This window comes from Macaca nemestrina, chromosome 11 (assembly GCF_043159975.1).
Source record: "Macaca nemestrina isolate mMacNem1 chromosome 11, mMacNem.hap1, whole genome shotgun sequence".
Lineage (NCBI taxonomy): Eukaryota > Metazoa > Chordata > Mammalia > Primates > Cercopithecidae > Macaca > Macaca nemestrina.
Genome location: NC_092135.1, coordinates 52,753,397 through 52,770,882, shown reverse-complemented (window position 1 = coordinate 52,770,882; position 17,486 = coordinate 52,753,397). Strand labels below are relative to the sequence as shown.

General features: G+C 36.3%; 1 non-coding gene across 1 annotated transcript; it reads right to left on the bottom strand.

The window, feature by feature from the left end:
- Positions 1 to 5,061: 5,061 nt before the first annotated feature.
- Positions 5,062 to 5,168, bottom strand: LOC112428785 (U6 spliceosomal RNA). Its single transcript, XR_003020829.2, has one exon. It is a non-coding gene; the product is annotated as a U6 spliceosomal RNA (small nuclear RNA).
- Between the last annotated feature and the right edge of the window lie 12,318 nt (positions 5,169 to 17,486).

Sequence of the window (17,486 nt, the reverse complement as noted above, 5' to 3'; positions counted from 1 at the left end):
GTGGGCGGGGGGGGTGGTGCTAGAAGCGACGCAGGTGATTATTTTTTACTATTATGAGTTTGTAACAACATAAATTGAAAGCTATTGGTATTTTATGATAACAAGGTTAAAACTAAGGCCACATTTGATTACATGTTACATATTTTTGTAGCTGTATTTTTTGTCACTTGCAACATGTATTGTAAATTATATACCTGGCTTAATAAGCTAAGAAGATAGCTGCAGTCTTATACTTAGATAACAAAATCTTTTCTCCTTTACATTTAAAGGAACTGTTTGGGGAAGAAATTGAGTAGATGTCTCCATCTTAACCCTTCATATATCTTATTCATCAAAAGTAATACTAATGAAAATAAATGTTCATGGAAATTTACATGCTCTTGCTCAATCCTTGTTAGTGATAACAAGTAGGGCTTTATGCTAAAGAGTATTCTAGGTCCATCAAAGAATAAATCTAACTCTAAACAAGAAATGCATCATTTTGCACCAGTGATTGATATATTACACATCATTCTTTTTTTTAAAATTTATTTATTATTATTATACTTTAAGTTGTAGGGTACATGTGCATAACGTGCAGGTTTGTTACATATGTATACTTGTGCCATGTTGGTGTGCTGCACCCATCAACTCGTCATTTACATCAGGTATAACTCCCAATGCAATCCCTCCCCCCTCCCCCATCCCCATGATAGGCCCCTGTGTGTGATGTTCCCCTTCCTGAGTCCAAGTGATCTCATTGTTCAGTTCCCACCTATGAGTGAGAACATGCGGTGTTTGGTTTTCTGTTCTTGTGATAGTTTGCTAAGAATGATGGTTTCCAGCTGCATCCATGTCCCTACAAAGGACACAAACTTATCCTTTTTGATGGCTGCATAGTATTCCATGGTGTATATGTGCCACATTTTCTTAATCCAATCTGTCACTGATGGACATTTGGGTTGATTCCAAGTCTTTGCTATTGTGAATAGTGCCGCAATAAACATACGTGTGCATGTGTCTTTATAGCAGCATAATTTATAATCCTTTGGGTATATACCCAGTAATGGGATGGCTGGGTCATATGGTACATCTAGTTCTAGATCCTTGAGGAATCGCCATACTGTTTTCCATAATGGTTGAACTAGTTTACAATCCCACCAACAGTGTAAAAGTGTTCCTATTTCTCCACATCCTCTCCAGCACCTGTTGTTTCCTGACTTTTTAATGATTGCCATTCTAACTGGTGTGAGATGGTATCTCATTGTGGTTTTGATTTGCATTTCTCTGATGGCCAGTGATGATGAGCATTTTTTCATGTGTCTGTTGGCTGTATGAATGTCTTCTTTTGAGAAATGTCTGTTCATATCCTTTGCCCACTTTTTGATGGGGTTGTTTGTTTTTTTCTTGTAAATTTGTTTGAGTTCTTTGTAGGTTCCGGATATTAGCCCTTTGTCAGATGAGTAGATTGCAAAAATGTTCTCCCATTCTGTAGGTTGCCTGTTCACTCTGATGGTAGTTTCTTTTGCTGTGCAGAAGCTCTTTAATTTAATGAGATCTCATTTGTCAATTTTGGCTTTTGCTGCCGTTGCTTTTGGTGTTTTAGACATGAAGTCTTTGCCCATGCCTATGTTCTGAATGGTACTACCTAGGTTTTCCTCTAGGATTTTTATGGTATTAGGTCTAACATTTAAGTCTCTAATCCATCTTGAATTAATTTTCGTATAAGGAGTAAGGAAAGGATCCAGTTTCAGCTTTCTACTTATGGCTAGCCAATTTTCCCAGCACCATTTATTAAATAGGGAATCCTTTCGCCATTTCTTGTTTCTCTCAGGTTTGTCAAAGATCAGATGGCTGTAGATGTGTGGTATTATTTCTGAGGACTCTGTTCTGTTCCATTGGTCTAAATCTCTGTTTTGGTACCAGTACCATGCTGTTTTGGTTACTGTAGCCTTGTAGTATAGTTTGAAGTCAGGTAGCGTGATGCCTCCAGCTTTGTTCTTTTGACTTAGGATTGTCTTGGAGATGCAGGCTCTTTTTTGGTTCCATATGAACTTTAAAGCAGTTTTTTCCAATTCTGTGAAGAAACTCATTGGTAGCTTGATGGGGATGGCATTGAATCTATAAATTACCTTGGGCAGTATGGCCATTTTCACGATATTGATTCTTCCTATCCATGAGCATGGTATGTTCTTCCATTTGTTTGTGTCCTCTTTGATTTCACTGAGCAGTGGTTTGTAGTTTTCCTTGAAGAGGTCCTTTACATCCCTTGTAAGTTGGATTCCTAGGTATTTGATTCTCTTTGAAGCAATTGTGAATGGAAGTTCATTCCTGATTTGGCTCTCTGTTTGTCTGTTACTGGTGTATAAGAATGCTTGTGATTTTTGCACATTAATTTTGTATCCTGAGACTTTGCTGAAGTTGCTTATCAGCTTCAGGAGATTTTGGGCTGAGACAATGGGGTTTTCTAAATATACAATCATGTCATCTGCAAACAGGAACAGTTTGACTTCTTCTTTTCCTAACTGAATACCCTTGATTTCTTTCTCTTGCCTAATTGCCCTAGCCAGAACTTCCAACACTATGTTGAATAGGAGTGGTGAGAGAGGGCATCCCTGTCTTGTGCCAGTTTTCAAAGGGAATTTTTCCAGTTTTTGCCCATTCAGTATGATATTGGCTGTGGGTTTGTCATAAATAGCTCTTATTATTTTGAGGTATGTTCCATCAATACCAAATTTATTGAGCGTTTTTAGCATGAAGGGCTGTTGAATTTTGTCAAAAGCCTTTTCTGCATCTATTGAGATAATCATGTGGTTCTTGTCTTTGGTTCTGTTTATATGCTGGATTATGTTTATTGATTTGCAAATGTTGAACCAGCCTTGCATCCCAGGGATGAAGCCCACTTGATCATGATGGATAAGCTTTTTGATGTGTTGCTGAATCCGGTTTGCCAGTATTTTATTGAGGATTTTTGCATCGATGTTCATCAGGGATATTGGTCTAAAATTCTCTTTTTTTGTTGTGTCTCTGCCAGGCTTTGGTATCAGGATGATGTTGGCCTCATAAAATGAGTTAGGGAGGATTCCCTCTTTTTCTATTGATTGGAATAGTTTCAGAAGGAATGGTACCAACTCTTCCTTGTATCTCTGGTAGAATTCAGCTGTGAATCCATCTGGTCCTGGACTTTTTTTGGTTGGTAGGCTATTAATTATTGCCTCAATTTCAGAGCCTGCTATTGGTCTATTCAGGGATTCAACTTCTTCCTGGTTTAGTCTTGGAAGAGTGTAAGTGTCCAGGAAATTATCCATTTCTTCTAGATTTTCCAGTTTATTTGCGTAGAGGTGTTTATAGTATTCTCTGATGGTAGTTTGTATTTCTGTGGGGTCGGTGGTGATATCCCCTTTATCATTTTTAATTGCGTCGATTTGATTCTTCTCCCTTTTCTTCTTTATTAGTCTTGCTAGTGGTCTGTCAATTTTGTTGATCTTTTCAAAAAACCAACTCCTGGATTCATTGATTTTTTGGAGAGTTTTTTGTGTCTCTATCTCCTTCAGTTCTGCTCTGATCTTAGTTATTTCTTGCCTTCTGCAAGCTTTCGAATGTGTTTGCTCTTGCTTCTCTAGTTCTTTTAATTGCGATGTTAGAGTGTCAATTTTAGATCTTTCCTGCTTTCTCTTGTGGGCATTTAGTGCTATAAATTTCCCTCTACACACTGCTTTAAATGTGTCCCAGAGATTCTGGTATGTTGTATCTTTGTTCTCATTGGTTTCAAAGAACATCTTTATTTCTGCCTTCATTTCGTTATGTACCCAGTAGTCATTCAGGAGCAGGTTGTTCAGTTTCCATGTAGTTGAGCGGTTTTGATTGAGTTTCTTAGTCCTGAGTTCTAGTTTGATTGCACTGTGGTCTGAGAGACAGTTTGTTATAATTTCTGTTCTTGTACATTTGCTGAGGAGTGCTTTACTTCCAATTACGTGGTCGATTTTGGAGTAAGTACGATGTGGTGCTGAGAAGAATGTATATTCTGTTGATTTGGGGTGGAGAGTTCTATATATGTCTATTAGGTCTGCTTGCTGCAGAGATGAGTTCAATTCCTGGATATCCTTGTTAACTTTCTGTCTCGTTGATCTGTCTAATGTTGACAGTGGAGTGTTGAAGTCTCCCATTATTATTGTATGGGAGTCTAAGTCTCTTTGTAAGTCTCTAAGGACTTGCTTGATGAATCTGGGTGCTCCTGTATTGGGTGCATATATATTTAGGATAGTTAGCTCTTCCTGTTGAATTGATCCCTTAACCATTATGTAATGGCCTTCTTTGTCTCTTTTGATCTTTGATGGTTTAAAGTCTGTTTTATCAGAGACTAGTATTGCAACCCCCCCTTTTTTTTGTTCTCCATTTGCTTGGTAAATCTTCCTCCATCCCTTTATTTTGAGCCTATGTATGTCTCTGCGTGTGAGATGGGTCTCCTGAATACAGCAGACTGATGGGTCTTGACTCTTTATCCAGTTTGCCAGTCTGTGTCTTCTAATTGGAGCATTTAGTCCATTTACATTTAAGGTTAAGATTGTTATGTGTGAACTTGATCCTGCCATTATGATATTAACTGGTTATTTTGCTCGTTAGTTGATGCAGTTTCTTCCTAGCCTCGATGGTCTTTACATTTTGGCATGTTTTTGCAATGGCTGGTCCCTGTTGTTCCTTTCCATGTTGAGTGCTTCCTTCAGGGTCTCTTGTAAGGCAGGCCTAGTGGTGACAAAATCTCTAAGCATTTGCTTATCTGTAAAGGATTTTATTTCTCCTTCACTTATGAAACTTAGTTTGGCTGGATATGAAATTCTGGGTTTAAAATTCTTTTCTTTAAGAATGTTGAATATTAGCCCCCACTCTCTTCTGGCTTGTAGAGTTTCTGCCGAGAGATCTGCTGTTAGTCTGATGGGCTTCCTTTTGTGGGTAACCCAACCTTTCTCTCTGGCTGCCCTTAAGATTTTTTCCTTCATTTCAACTTTGGTGAATCTCACAATTATGTGTCTTGGAGTTGCTCTTCTCGAGGAGTATCTTTGTGGCGTCCTCTGTATTTCCTGGAAAAATATGGAACGCTTCACGAATTTGCATGTCATCCACGCGCAGGGGCCATGCTAATCTTCTCTGTATCGTTCCAATTTTAGTATATGTGCTGCCGAAGCGAGCACATATTACACATCATTCTTATTTAAGACTGTAAACAAGATTTTATATCTCATTGTAGTTAATGAGAGAAACAATGATACTTTTATATGAGGTATTTTTTTACCATAGCCATGAATAACAAAGCACTGAGATATTATTTAATCTTTAAGTTTCATTTTAGCAAATAACGGAAACGGAACTATTTTTAGTACCAGGAACCAGGAGGCAAAGAAATGTCTGTGGTAAATCCATCCAAATAATGAGAATCAATACATTCTGCAATATCTGATTGAACAAATCAATACTTGCAGAAAAGAGATTCAAAAGGGAGGTGATCTTAAATATGCATCTGGCTACTCCTTGATGAACAGATTGCCTTCCTTAATGCTTAAAGTTTAGAAACATTTAAAAAAAAACACTTCTAATAGCACTTAAAAGATTAATTTTCATGCAATTCACTTCAGATTTTCAAAAAAAATTAAAAATCATTACTTTTTTGCTTTATCATCTCCTCAGCATGTTTCAGATGTCCTTTCAAAGAGAAATATTGTGACTTTGTTTTTAATTTTGGCATATGTAGTAGAGAAAGTATGAAGAGTTGAAGAGTCCCATTCATCTTCCTTTTTTAATTACAACAGTTCATTCTTATTTACTTATGCAACCGAATCTGAATTTCAATATAATTTTTAGGTACAGTGAACCTCAATCTTGCAGATAAATATAAAATGATGAAATAATTTTAAGTTAAATTTGATTTTAGAACGAATACCTACCAATTTCTGAAATAATCATTTTGTTCTTTATTTAAATTTTGTGGTAGGAGACATTAGAATGCCCTTTGCTTCTTGTGTTGCACAAACTGAAAAGGCAGTCTAAATTTGGAAGGCATTACACAATTAATTTCAGGAGTCCTAATAATGAAATGTAAATAATGATTTTATTTTATTTTATTTTTTACTTTAAGTTCTGGGATACATGTGCTGGACACGCAGGTTTGTTACATAGGTATACATGAGCCATGGTGGTTTGCTGCACCCATCAACCCGTCATCCAGGTTTTAAGACCCATATTCATTAGGTATTTGTCCTAATGCTCTCCTTCCCCTTGCCCCCAAAATAATGATTTTAATTAACAAAAATATGTAGTGTCACCATCCCCAAAGCATTCATTACACTGTTGATAGTCCATGAAATAACATGAATCCTTGACGATAATGAAATGTATAATTATAATGACATCTTTTATATTGTGAGTTCCCAAATGAGAGGAAATATAATATCTACTTTTATAGTTATTCTGCAGTCTGAAGTAAAAATGGCAATTGGCCATAATCATAAATAAACAAAGAAGGCTATACAAAATATATATCACAGGTGATCAGAAACACCTTTCCTAATTTAAAAGAACTATGGTTATTTTAATTTAATGTACTATTTTAAAAGTGTACTGTTCATTGAATATTGCCAAATGAATGTGATAGTGAGGCCATATCACAAGCAAACTGTATTTCCAACTCTCCGAAAGTTATATCTTGCACTTTGTAGTCAATCTCTTCCCAACCCTCTGGAAATCACTAATCTGATTTCTGCCTCTATAGTTTTGTCTTTTACAGAATGTCACATAAATGCTGTAATAAAACACATAGCCTTATAAATCTGGTCTCTGCCTCTTAGAAAAAGGCTTTAGTGGTTCATGCATATTGTTATATCAGTAGTTCATTTCCTTTGAAACTGAGAATTATTTCATTGTGTAGAGGTACTACAGTTTATTTTGCCATTTACATGTTGATGGACATTTGAGTTGTTTCTAGTTTGGGAAGATTACGAATAAAATAGTCATATTATTTGTGTACAGGTCTTTATGTAGACATATCTTTTCATTTTTCTTCAGTAAATACCTACAGGTGAAATTGTTGGTTCCTATGCTCGGTGTATAATTATCTTCCTAAAAAAAGTCGAACTGTTTTTCAAAGTGCTGTACCATACAGCATTCCCAAAACAAGGTAAGAGAGATGCATTGCTCTGCACCATCACCAGGATTTGGAATTGCCAGTATTTCTAAATTTAAGCATCGTAGCAGGTGTATAGAGGTATCTCATTCTGTTTAATTTGCATTTCCTTTCTAATGATGCTTAGCATCTTTTCATGAGTTTATTTGCTATCTACACATGCTCTTTTGTTCACATCTAGCCCTATAATTTAATGGGGTGTTTTTCTTCTTATTGAGTTGTAAGGGTCTTCCTGTAGTCTGGTTTACATGTCCTTTATCAGACACATGTTTTGCAAGTATTTTCTGTCAATATATGGCTTATGTTTTTTTATAGTGCCTTTCAAAGAGTAGATGTTTAGTTTTGATGAAGTTTAATTTATTAGTTTCTCTCTTTATGTTTTTGGGCTTTTTGTTGTTCTAATAAACATTTGCCTAACTCAAGGTGCAATAATTTTTCTTTTATGTCTTTACTAAAATTGTTTCACTTTTGTTTCATTGTAGGTCTATTTCATTCAAATAAATTTTGTATATAGTGTGAATTAAGAGTAAAGATTCATTTTTTATATGAATTTCAATTATTGCAGACATTTTTGTTCAAAAGAAAATCCTTTCCATTTTGAATTACTTTGGCATAGTTTCAAAAATTAATAAATTGATATGTGGGTTTACTTCTGGACTCTGTATCCTTTTATTGATGTGTTTGTCCTTTTTCCTCCAAAACAATACTGCCTTGAATTTTCTCAGCTTTTATTTTCCTGAAAATGTCTTCATGTATAGGAAATCTTAAAATCCAATAGTCCATGTCCTACAGTTTCTTTCTTTTTTTTCAGAAGATTTTTGATTTTTCTCCATATAAATTGTATAATTAAGTGGTCAATTTCTACCAAAAAAAAAAAAAAAACTGGGATTTTGTTTGGGATTATGTTGATTCTATAGATTACTGTGAAGAGAACTTGATATCTTAACATATTTTTTTCTTCTAATCTCCAAATATGGTATAGATCTGCATTTACTTAGGTTTTTAAACAATATCTCTTCACAATGTTTGTAGTTTTTAATCTAGAAATTCCTAAATCTTTCATATTTTATGCTATTATAGGAGATACAATTTAATTTCAATTTTTAATTTCTCATTCTATACTTCCAATAGTCTAATTTCTTCCTTTCCAAGTATGATGTCCCCAAGTAGATGGTGGGTGAGAGATGGAACTCCATGCACAAAAGGAGGGGCTTTAGCTAAGGAAGGTCATAGAAAATTTATTTATTAAAAACAGAATTAAAAAGAATACATGAAGCCCATAATCATTGGCAATAATCTCTTAAAAATTCACTTTAACAATAAACTCAAGATGGAAAGTATTAGTTTACATGTTGGTCTTAGTTGACAAAAATGGTTCAGCAGTGGATAGTGGATAAAGGGCATTATTCACCTATGGTTCCTACACATAATTACATATTATGCATTTCTAAAAAAGAATAAGAAATGTCTCAATATATTGCTGCAAAATGATCTTGTGTATATGTTATCAAATAAACAATCAAGAAGGGAAAAGGTTTGCATATTGTGCTATGATTTTCTCCTTAAAAGTAGAGAGTAAACATAAGCCTTCATATTTGCTTATATTTTTTAGAAAATGAAAACAAAAACCAAATCTCTATTCAATAATCCTCTGTTGGGAAACAAAAGGATTAAGATTAAGGGGACAGTGACAGAAGCTAAATTTCCCTAAATATAGTTTGTCTTGAAGATTTACTTTTTAATTATGTAATAATATTTTACATAATAACAAAATACCTAAAAGCAACCTCTAAAGAGTCTCAAGTAAAAAAAAAAATCTACATACTCTGTTAGATGCATAATTAGCAACACACAGAAACTATTTGAAGTGAATTTAAAATGCAATAATGTATCTTTCCTGTATGTCTCTAGTAGGATATATCTCAAGGAAAAACAATATTGAAAAAATTTAAAATTGTTTCAGTAATTACATTGTTGGTAGACTATTTTTGACGTAGAAGAAAAGATGAACTGAATAAGATACGTGATATTAAGTAAAAGTCCTATATCCTTAACATGAATTCAAATAGTGTAAATTATTAATAATTTTTTCCTAAAATACATATGTATGCATATGCATTTGTATGTGTACATGCAAACATATACACAGATCTCTAGCTCTGTGTACATGCAAAAATACACAGATTTCCAGCTCTATCCAACTGAGATGACTTAGAACCAAAGACCAATCTCATGGAATGAAGATCTCTAGGTCTAAACTTACAGATTCAAACTATATATGGAAACGAACAGAAAACATGCATGTTTTCCATTAAAACAAACCAAAATCAATGAGTCCATGTCGGGGGAAAGAAACAAAGAATGTGATCCTGAAAAATCTTGGTATACCAGGTTGTAAGGAAGCTTCAAAGACTACTGAAAACACATGTGGTAGCCTACATCCAAAATCGCCACCATTGACCCTGATCTTCTGGTATTTATCAGGGTGTGTAGTCACCTCTATGATAAAGTGTGGAGACCTATGTAACCAATAAAATATTTGGAATTAACTGTGTGTGTGTCCTATGACCAAGTCATTAGAGTCATTGCTACTTGTGCTTTGCTCTACTGAAATGGCTTACTCTGGGGAAAGCCATCTGCGATGTCATCAGAACATTAAAACAGCCTCTGGAGAGGCCCGTGTGTGGGGAAGAGAGGCCTCCTGGTAACGTGAAGCACAAGCTTGCCAACCGTGTGAGTGAAACAACTCGGAAGAGCATCCTCAATTTCTTTCAAGCCTTGAGATGACTGTTTCTCAGACAGACATCTTTAAAACTTCATTAGAGACCTTGACACAAGCTAATGAGCAATACTTAGTCACGAAGGGAAATGATATTTTCTTTAATTCACCGCTTCTGTCTGAAACCTGTTTATATAACTTCATAAAACTTCAGTTTCCAGGAAGATGGACTGGAAGTACTTCTCCCTACTTTTTCTACTGAGTAAAAACCATGGACATGATATATTAAACAGAAGAAGGCTGTGAAGGACAAAGAGAAGAAGGTATATATTAAAGATAACTTGGGATCTAAAGAATAACACAGTGGTGACCTTACTTGGATTACTTGTTTGTTCGTTTGTTTGTTTTTTGGAGACACAATTTTGCTCTTGTTTCCCAGGCTGGAGTGCAGTGCCTCCTGGGTTCCAGCAATTCTGCCTCAGCCTCCCGAGTAGCTGGGATTATAGATGCCACACCCGGCTAATTTTTGTATTTTTAATAGAGATGTTGTTTCACCATGTCGGTCAGGCCAGGCTCGAGCTCCTGACCTTAAGTGATTCACCTGCTGGGATTACAGACGTGTACCACCACACCTAGCCAATTTTTGTGTTTTTAATAGAGACGAGATTTCACCACGTCAGCCAGGCCAGGCTCGAACTCCTGACGTTAAGTGATTCACCTGCCTCAGCCTCCCAAAGTGCTAAAATTACAGGCGTGAACTACCACTCCTGGCCCTTACTTGGTTTTGATATTGTTTCTTATGTATCAGACATGGAAATGACAAAGTTGGCAACATGGAGATGTCAACGAGTAAAGGAAAAACAAACAAAAAGCCCACAAAACCCTTCTCTCTCCAGACAAAATAACAGAAAAGGAGTGGCCTCACAAGACAGAAAACTTTTAGGCAATAACTGCATAACTGCTCCACTCTTCATAGCTTCAAAAAACAACGACAAAAAATCAAGTTAAAGCCTTTGATTTCTCAGATGTAGCAAATAATTTTTTGACAAATAATCTATAATTTATATTATTCTTTATTTTGGATTAATATAGATACCTTAGTGAATTGATTCTATAGAATTCATTTAGATAATCCTAGAAAACAAATTAACATGTAAGTTGTCTCTATTTCATTATGTTTTAAAAAATAATTTCAGGGACTAGAGAACGTCATGTGGCACATGAAGTCATAAGTAAGGTCATCCAGCATAGAAATTAAATACTGACTCCACCCACCCTTTCCCAGCATATGACATTAACAAGCTATTACCTGTCTGATCTTCCTTTTCCATATCTCTCTCTCTCACACACACACACACACACACGCCTGCATTTGCACATACACATATACAGAATAAACTAGCCTGATGATATACTGTGGCTTGCTTTTCTCATTCAATAATACATAAGGAAAATAACTATAATCTCATGGAGCTATAATTAATTCATTTTAAAGTCTATTTTTGACTTATTAAAATTTATAAATAAATGGAAAAAAGTCTATCAAATGCTCTTTCTCTCAAAACAGTGAGTTCATCCCCAAGTAATCAGCAAAAGCAATCAATAAATCAATAAAATCATAACTTTTATAAACCTAAAATTATTTTATAAAAGTAAACATTTAAATCCCTAAAATGACTGCAGATGTGTGTCTTAAGAGATCTCACCATACTTTTTGGTTTAGCAACCAAAAGTTAAAGTTGTTCATTGTTTTGTATTCTTTCATGAGTTTGTTCAGTTAGCTGTAGCCACAAGAGCAGGCATAGGAGAGGCTCAGGAAAACAAAACTTTTTAATATTCACAGGTCCTAGAGGCACCAAATGCCACCTGAGTTCACATGGGAAAGACACCGTGGTGGTCAGGAGGCAGAAGACAGGAGCAGGGAAGAGTTAGGCCACTGCCTTTATTGAGGTTCCCAAAGGAAAGGTAAGGCAGATGGATTGAACCATTGATGATTGTCTAGTTTGCATAATTACAAAAGGAGTTGGGCTACCAGGGTAATCTGTAGTTCCCTGGTACCTGGCCCTGGGATAATTAAGGCAGAGGCATATTGCCTTCTGGGTTTATGAACCAGATGGAGAAGATAAAGCTCCTGATCGGTTGGTTTCCATATCAAAGACATGAGCCCTTTATTATCTTTAAGAATTAACTAGCCCAAAGAGGAGCAGTCACGACCCAGCTAGAAAAGATTTTTAAGATGTCAAAACATCGTAACGTAAAGAAAATATTGAAGTATTTTAATACATTGGTTATTATTTAGTTTACTTGTAGAAGGTAATTATGATTTATCTTGCACAGATGCATTGATTTAGAGATCAAATTACCTGCAACTATATTGTGAGGACTGACATTTGGAAGACTCATTTTGCTTTTCTATTTTTGATTAATTGACATAATGAGGTGAGGCAATAATTTTTTCTCTTGCTAAACAAAGATGGTAAATATTCTTTCTGCAATTACAATTTTACTACAACATCATCACAGACCAGAGGCACTGTCAGGCAATGCATAGGGTGTAATGGAGAGATTCCTCTCCACTCTATCTATTATTAATAGCTCAGTAGGCAAAACATAAATTAACTTCTGTGACCTAAATGGAAAAGGATTACAGATTACATTAAACTGCTAGAACAATACAGAAGGCCATGCTAAAATACCAGGCATTAGAATGATGCCAGGAAAAAACAAAGAAGATATAGAAAAAAAAAAAAAAACACATCATATTGTCAGAGTCAAATCATAATTAACACATGGGTTTGTACAAGATTGTTTAAAATATGGTCTTCTTATGAGTAGAGAATAAATATTTCTGATCCCTCTCTCATAGCAGTAACATATTATTAAGAGGGCAATACAGATATTCACACTAGTAACAAAAGACCATTAGGTTTCTATATCTGCATGTATATCTCTTAAAACTCCTGATATCGAACTGCTGGATTTTTGCACAGGGCACGTCAGAATGTGTCATGTGTGGGGATACTGGAGAGTAAACTGCGTTGCTGCAGATGTTTTTATCTGGAATCACTTGTTCCAGATCCCAGCTTGGCCTTTTGTCTTTCCCCTCAAAGGAGGAAAAAATGCTAACAGTATTATCTTTGCCTCTGAGAACAGATAAGATATGTCATTCATTTTATTCATTTGTTATTTATCCCTTGAGTTTCTTGCCAATATATGTAGTGCTGAGACCCTAATTGTGGTAACATCTTATCCTTTAAAAACAACTAGACTCAAAACAATTATAGGCTTGAGATAATAAGAGAGACAAGAGAAGGAGAAATGTAGAAGAATACATGCGGTGGAAGTGAGGTGAGGTTAATTGAAATGTAAGAAATGGAGTGACATAAAATGCAAGAAATGGAAAGATTGAAAAAATAAAACCATTAAAACCCCCCAAAATGTAAGGTTTACTCTTGAGGAAATATTTTCCAGAACTTTGTGGCTATTGATTTGTCTTCTTGACTCAATAAAACTGAGCTATCACTTGAAATCTATTCTGACTCAAAACTCTTGTTCCATAAATGTTAAGATCTATAGGTTTATTACACAATAATTACACAATAAGATTAGGATGTATCTTAATCGTTTTCTTTGCTCACACATTACACAGATACACGTACACACAGAAGAAAAGAAAAGGATAATTTTTAATAAAATTATGTTACCATTTTAAAATATATATTTGTGTGATAATTGTTAATTTAGATGATTTCCTAGAAAAAAATACATCTAATAAAAGACAAATTTGCAAAACAAAAGAATGTGAGGCTAATAATGCTGTTTAATCACACAAAATTTACATGTCATCTTTGTCATTTATCACAAGCAATATAGTAAAATGCTCTAATAGTTTTTCTGTTTTATTCTCAGTTTTGCGTATGCAACTTAACATGCTTTTTTTAAGGCTGTATTTTCATTTCTGACTGAGTGTGCATTTATTTCCTTTTATTGAAATTGTGGTACACCATATGATTTTTCCTCATTTTGTTGGTTAATTGAGAGAAACTTTTCATTCACACAATACACTGCATAGTGTTCACTGCTAAAAATAAATGCTTTTTTTTTTCCAGGGTATAGTCTCAAACATGAAATTGCAAAACCTACATGTATACTTGATTTTATCTTATTATTAATTCATTATTCTTGTTTAATAATAATTTACTTGATTCTTAGTGTTCTTTTAATTTGCATTTCTTCCAATACTAGTAAGATTGTGTAACTTCAATGTGATGAACACATACACTATACTTATACATATACATATACATTATGTATACATATACATGTGATGCTATTACCTGTATGCTTCGTGTAAAATCATTTGCTCACTTTGACGTCAATCTAATGTTAAATCTATAATTATCCAGACAGTCTGATAGTGGCATAAGAATATACGTGTAGATCAACAGAATAGATTTAATGATCTAAAATAAACTTTTATGTTTGTGGTACATTGATTTTTCAGAAATGTGCCAGGGCAATTCAATGGGAGGAAAATTGACTTATCAACAAATGGTACTGGGGCAATGAAATGTTGATATTTAGAGCTTTCTCTTTGACTCACACAATATACAAAAAATTAGCTTAACTGAATGATAGCTCTCACTGTAAGAGCTAAACCTGTAAAATTTCTATAAGAAAATATACAAGAAAATGTTCATGATTTTAAGTTCTGGATTTCTAAGATATGACACTAAAACTGTGATCCATAGACAAAATCAATGATAAATTTCACTTTATCAAAATTTAAAAATTTTGTTTCAAAAGACACCATTAAAAAAGTGAAAAGCAAGAGTCACATACTAAGGGAAAATATTGCCATTCAGATATGAAAATAATATGTTTTAAACGTATATTTTTAAAATATCCTTAGCCCATTAAAAATGAGAAAAGGTAGTTCTGGTTCAAGATGGCTGACTAGATGTAGCTAGTGGGCACCTTTTCCATGGAGAGAAACAGAAATAACAAGTAAATATTCACACTTCAGACAGATTATCTAAGAAAGAACAAAGGATTTCATCAGAAAAGTGACAGGAATTATGGAAAGAAGATGAGAGTGAAGCCAGGCAGCCTGCTGGGCTGTTATCAACATGGAGCTGGGAGAGGCGCCCTCACTTGTGGAAGGGATGAGTAGGGAACTACTGAGACTCCACACTTTCTCTGAAGTCTTTTACAGTCCTAACTACCGGAGAGCCTCTCAACCACCCAACCCGAGAACTGCAGAGTAACACAGAGAGTTGCCTACAAATTGCACAGAGACATTGCTCAAAATCACATAGAATCATACATGCATTTGAGTCCTGAGCAGCTGATGCCCAGTGCCACTCTGAAAGCCCAGACCCTAGAGACCTGAGCTTTGCTCTGGGACTGCCAACACCACTTGTGCCATGGCTTCCACCAAGTAAGGGATGGATCGTGGAGACTGGGCAGCTATGTTTGCCCCAGCAATGGATACAGCCACAGCTGCTACAAGATTGAGGAGAGTGTGAACTATGCACCCCATGGTTGCCTGCCTCCACTGGCTCCCTCTGTGTGGGCCTGCCATATTCAGTGGTGGGCCCTCAGTGCAGCCACCCTGCCGCCTCCTGAGCATTTCAACTGCAGCTCAGCATGATTCTGAGAGCCCAAACGCTAGAAGCTTGTGTTCTGCCCTGTGGTTGGCACTACTGCCTCAGCAGCCGCCACGGCAGCCAAGCCATGGAGGGAGTATGGAGACTGGGAACCTTCATGTGCCCCAACAATGAATACCATTGCTGCCACTGCAGGATGGAAGCATGAGTGGGCCACATGCCTGACAGGTGCTAGCCTCCACTGCTCCTGCTGAGAGGGGCCTGCCTTCCCTCCCAACATCTCCATGGCATAGCTACTCCGCTCTTGCCTGAACCTTTCAGCAGCAGCCTGATACCATTCTGACAGCCCAGTCCCCAGTGGCCTGCATTCCACGATGGGGCTGTCACTGCCACTGGTAGCAGGCCAGGGAGAGTACATGGAGACTGAGGGCCTTCAGGCATACCAGGGACAGTTGTTGTTGCTTCTGCTCCTTCAGGACAAAAGCATGAGCAGTCTGTGCATCCCTCCACTACCTGCCTCCACTGCTCCCTCTGAGAGGGGCCTGCCTACCCTGTTGGCAGGCCCACAGTGCAGCCACCCTGCCACTGCCTGAGTGTTCTGCCTGCATGCCCTAAAAACCTGACCACCTCTCCCTATCACTACCAGCATGTGAACTTGGAGACCTAAGGGCAAATCTCCTGGTCAAGTCCCAGCCCACTTCTTCCAAGACCTGTGCATGCAGAGGGCTGTCTAGGGGCTTGAGGACTACAGATTTGCCTTGCCTGGTCCACCATGTCTAGCACCTGATCATTCCTCCCAGGGTCTGGGGTCAAGCTGACCCAACCAGCTGAAACCACCACAGCTGACACCTACCAGCATGCACAAAAAGGCATAGCCCTTTCCCCTTTCTACAAAAAACGGCATCACAGCATTGTTCCTGTATCAGGGAACAGGTGAGCCCCAAAGCTGTCTGTATTTGCTGAGGGAAGATGTTTCACCTTAAAGTCAGTTCCATGGAGAACTGTGGGACAGGTGTTTTCCATGGCTCTTGTCTACATTGTGACCTTGAAATAGAGGACAGTCACTGAACTGAGAGTCACAAGCCCTGGGACATGTGATAGAGAACTGGATCATGTTCCTGCCTGCCAAGGATATGAAGCTGGTGCTGTCCCCTTCCCTACTGTGGAGACTTCAGTACAGTGGAGACCTCAGTACACAGAATACAGTGAGCACTGCTTATATGCCTAGTACATTACTACTATAACCATCACATAAGAAACCCCCAACACAAAGTCTGTCTATAACCAAGGACTCATACAGAGCTTTAATCCCATGAATGCACATAGAATTAAATCCAAACACAACAAACATTACAGTCACATCCTCAAGGCAGGAAAAAAAAGATTCCATCTAAATAATCTAAATGAAAGTAAATTCAAAAATAAAAGTAACAGCTTCTTCAGAGGAGAAGGAACCAGCATAAGAACTCTGGCAATATGATTAAATAGAGCATTAGGAAATCCTCAAAGAATAAAACCAACTCTTTAGAAATGAAAATTCTGAAGCAATATGTAAAGAATTCAAAATATGGGCTTTAAAGAAGGCCAATGAGATTGAAATGAAAATTGAAACCTCACACAAAGAAATCAGAAAATCAATTCAGGATTGAAAGAGAAGATAATTACTTTTTAAAAAGAAAATTTTTGGATATAAAAAAAAATTGCAGGATTGTAAAATACAATTGAAATCTTTAATGATAGGTTAGACCAAGCAGAAGAAAAACAATGTCAGAATTGGAAGACAGATTTTTTTGAATTAGCTCAGTCAGACAAAAATAAAGAAAAATGATTTTTTTTAAATAAATAAAGCTTTTGAGAAATATGGGATTATATGATGTGCTCAAACCTACAAACTGTAGCTACTCTGGAGGGAAAAGAATAAAAAGTAAAAAGCACGGAAAGCCTATTTGAGAGAATAATTCAGGATAAGTTCTCTGGTCTTGTTAGAAATCTGGAAATCCAAATA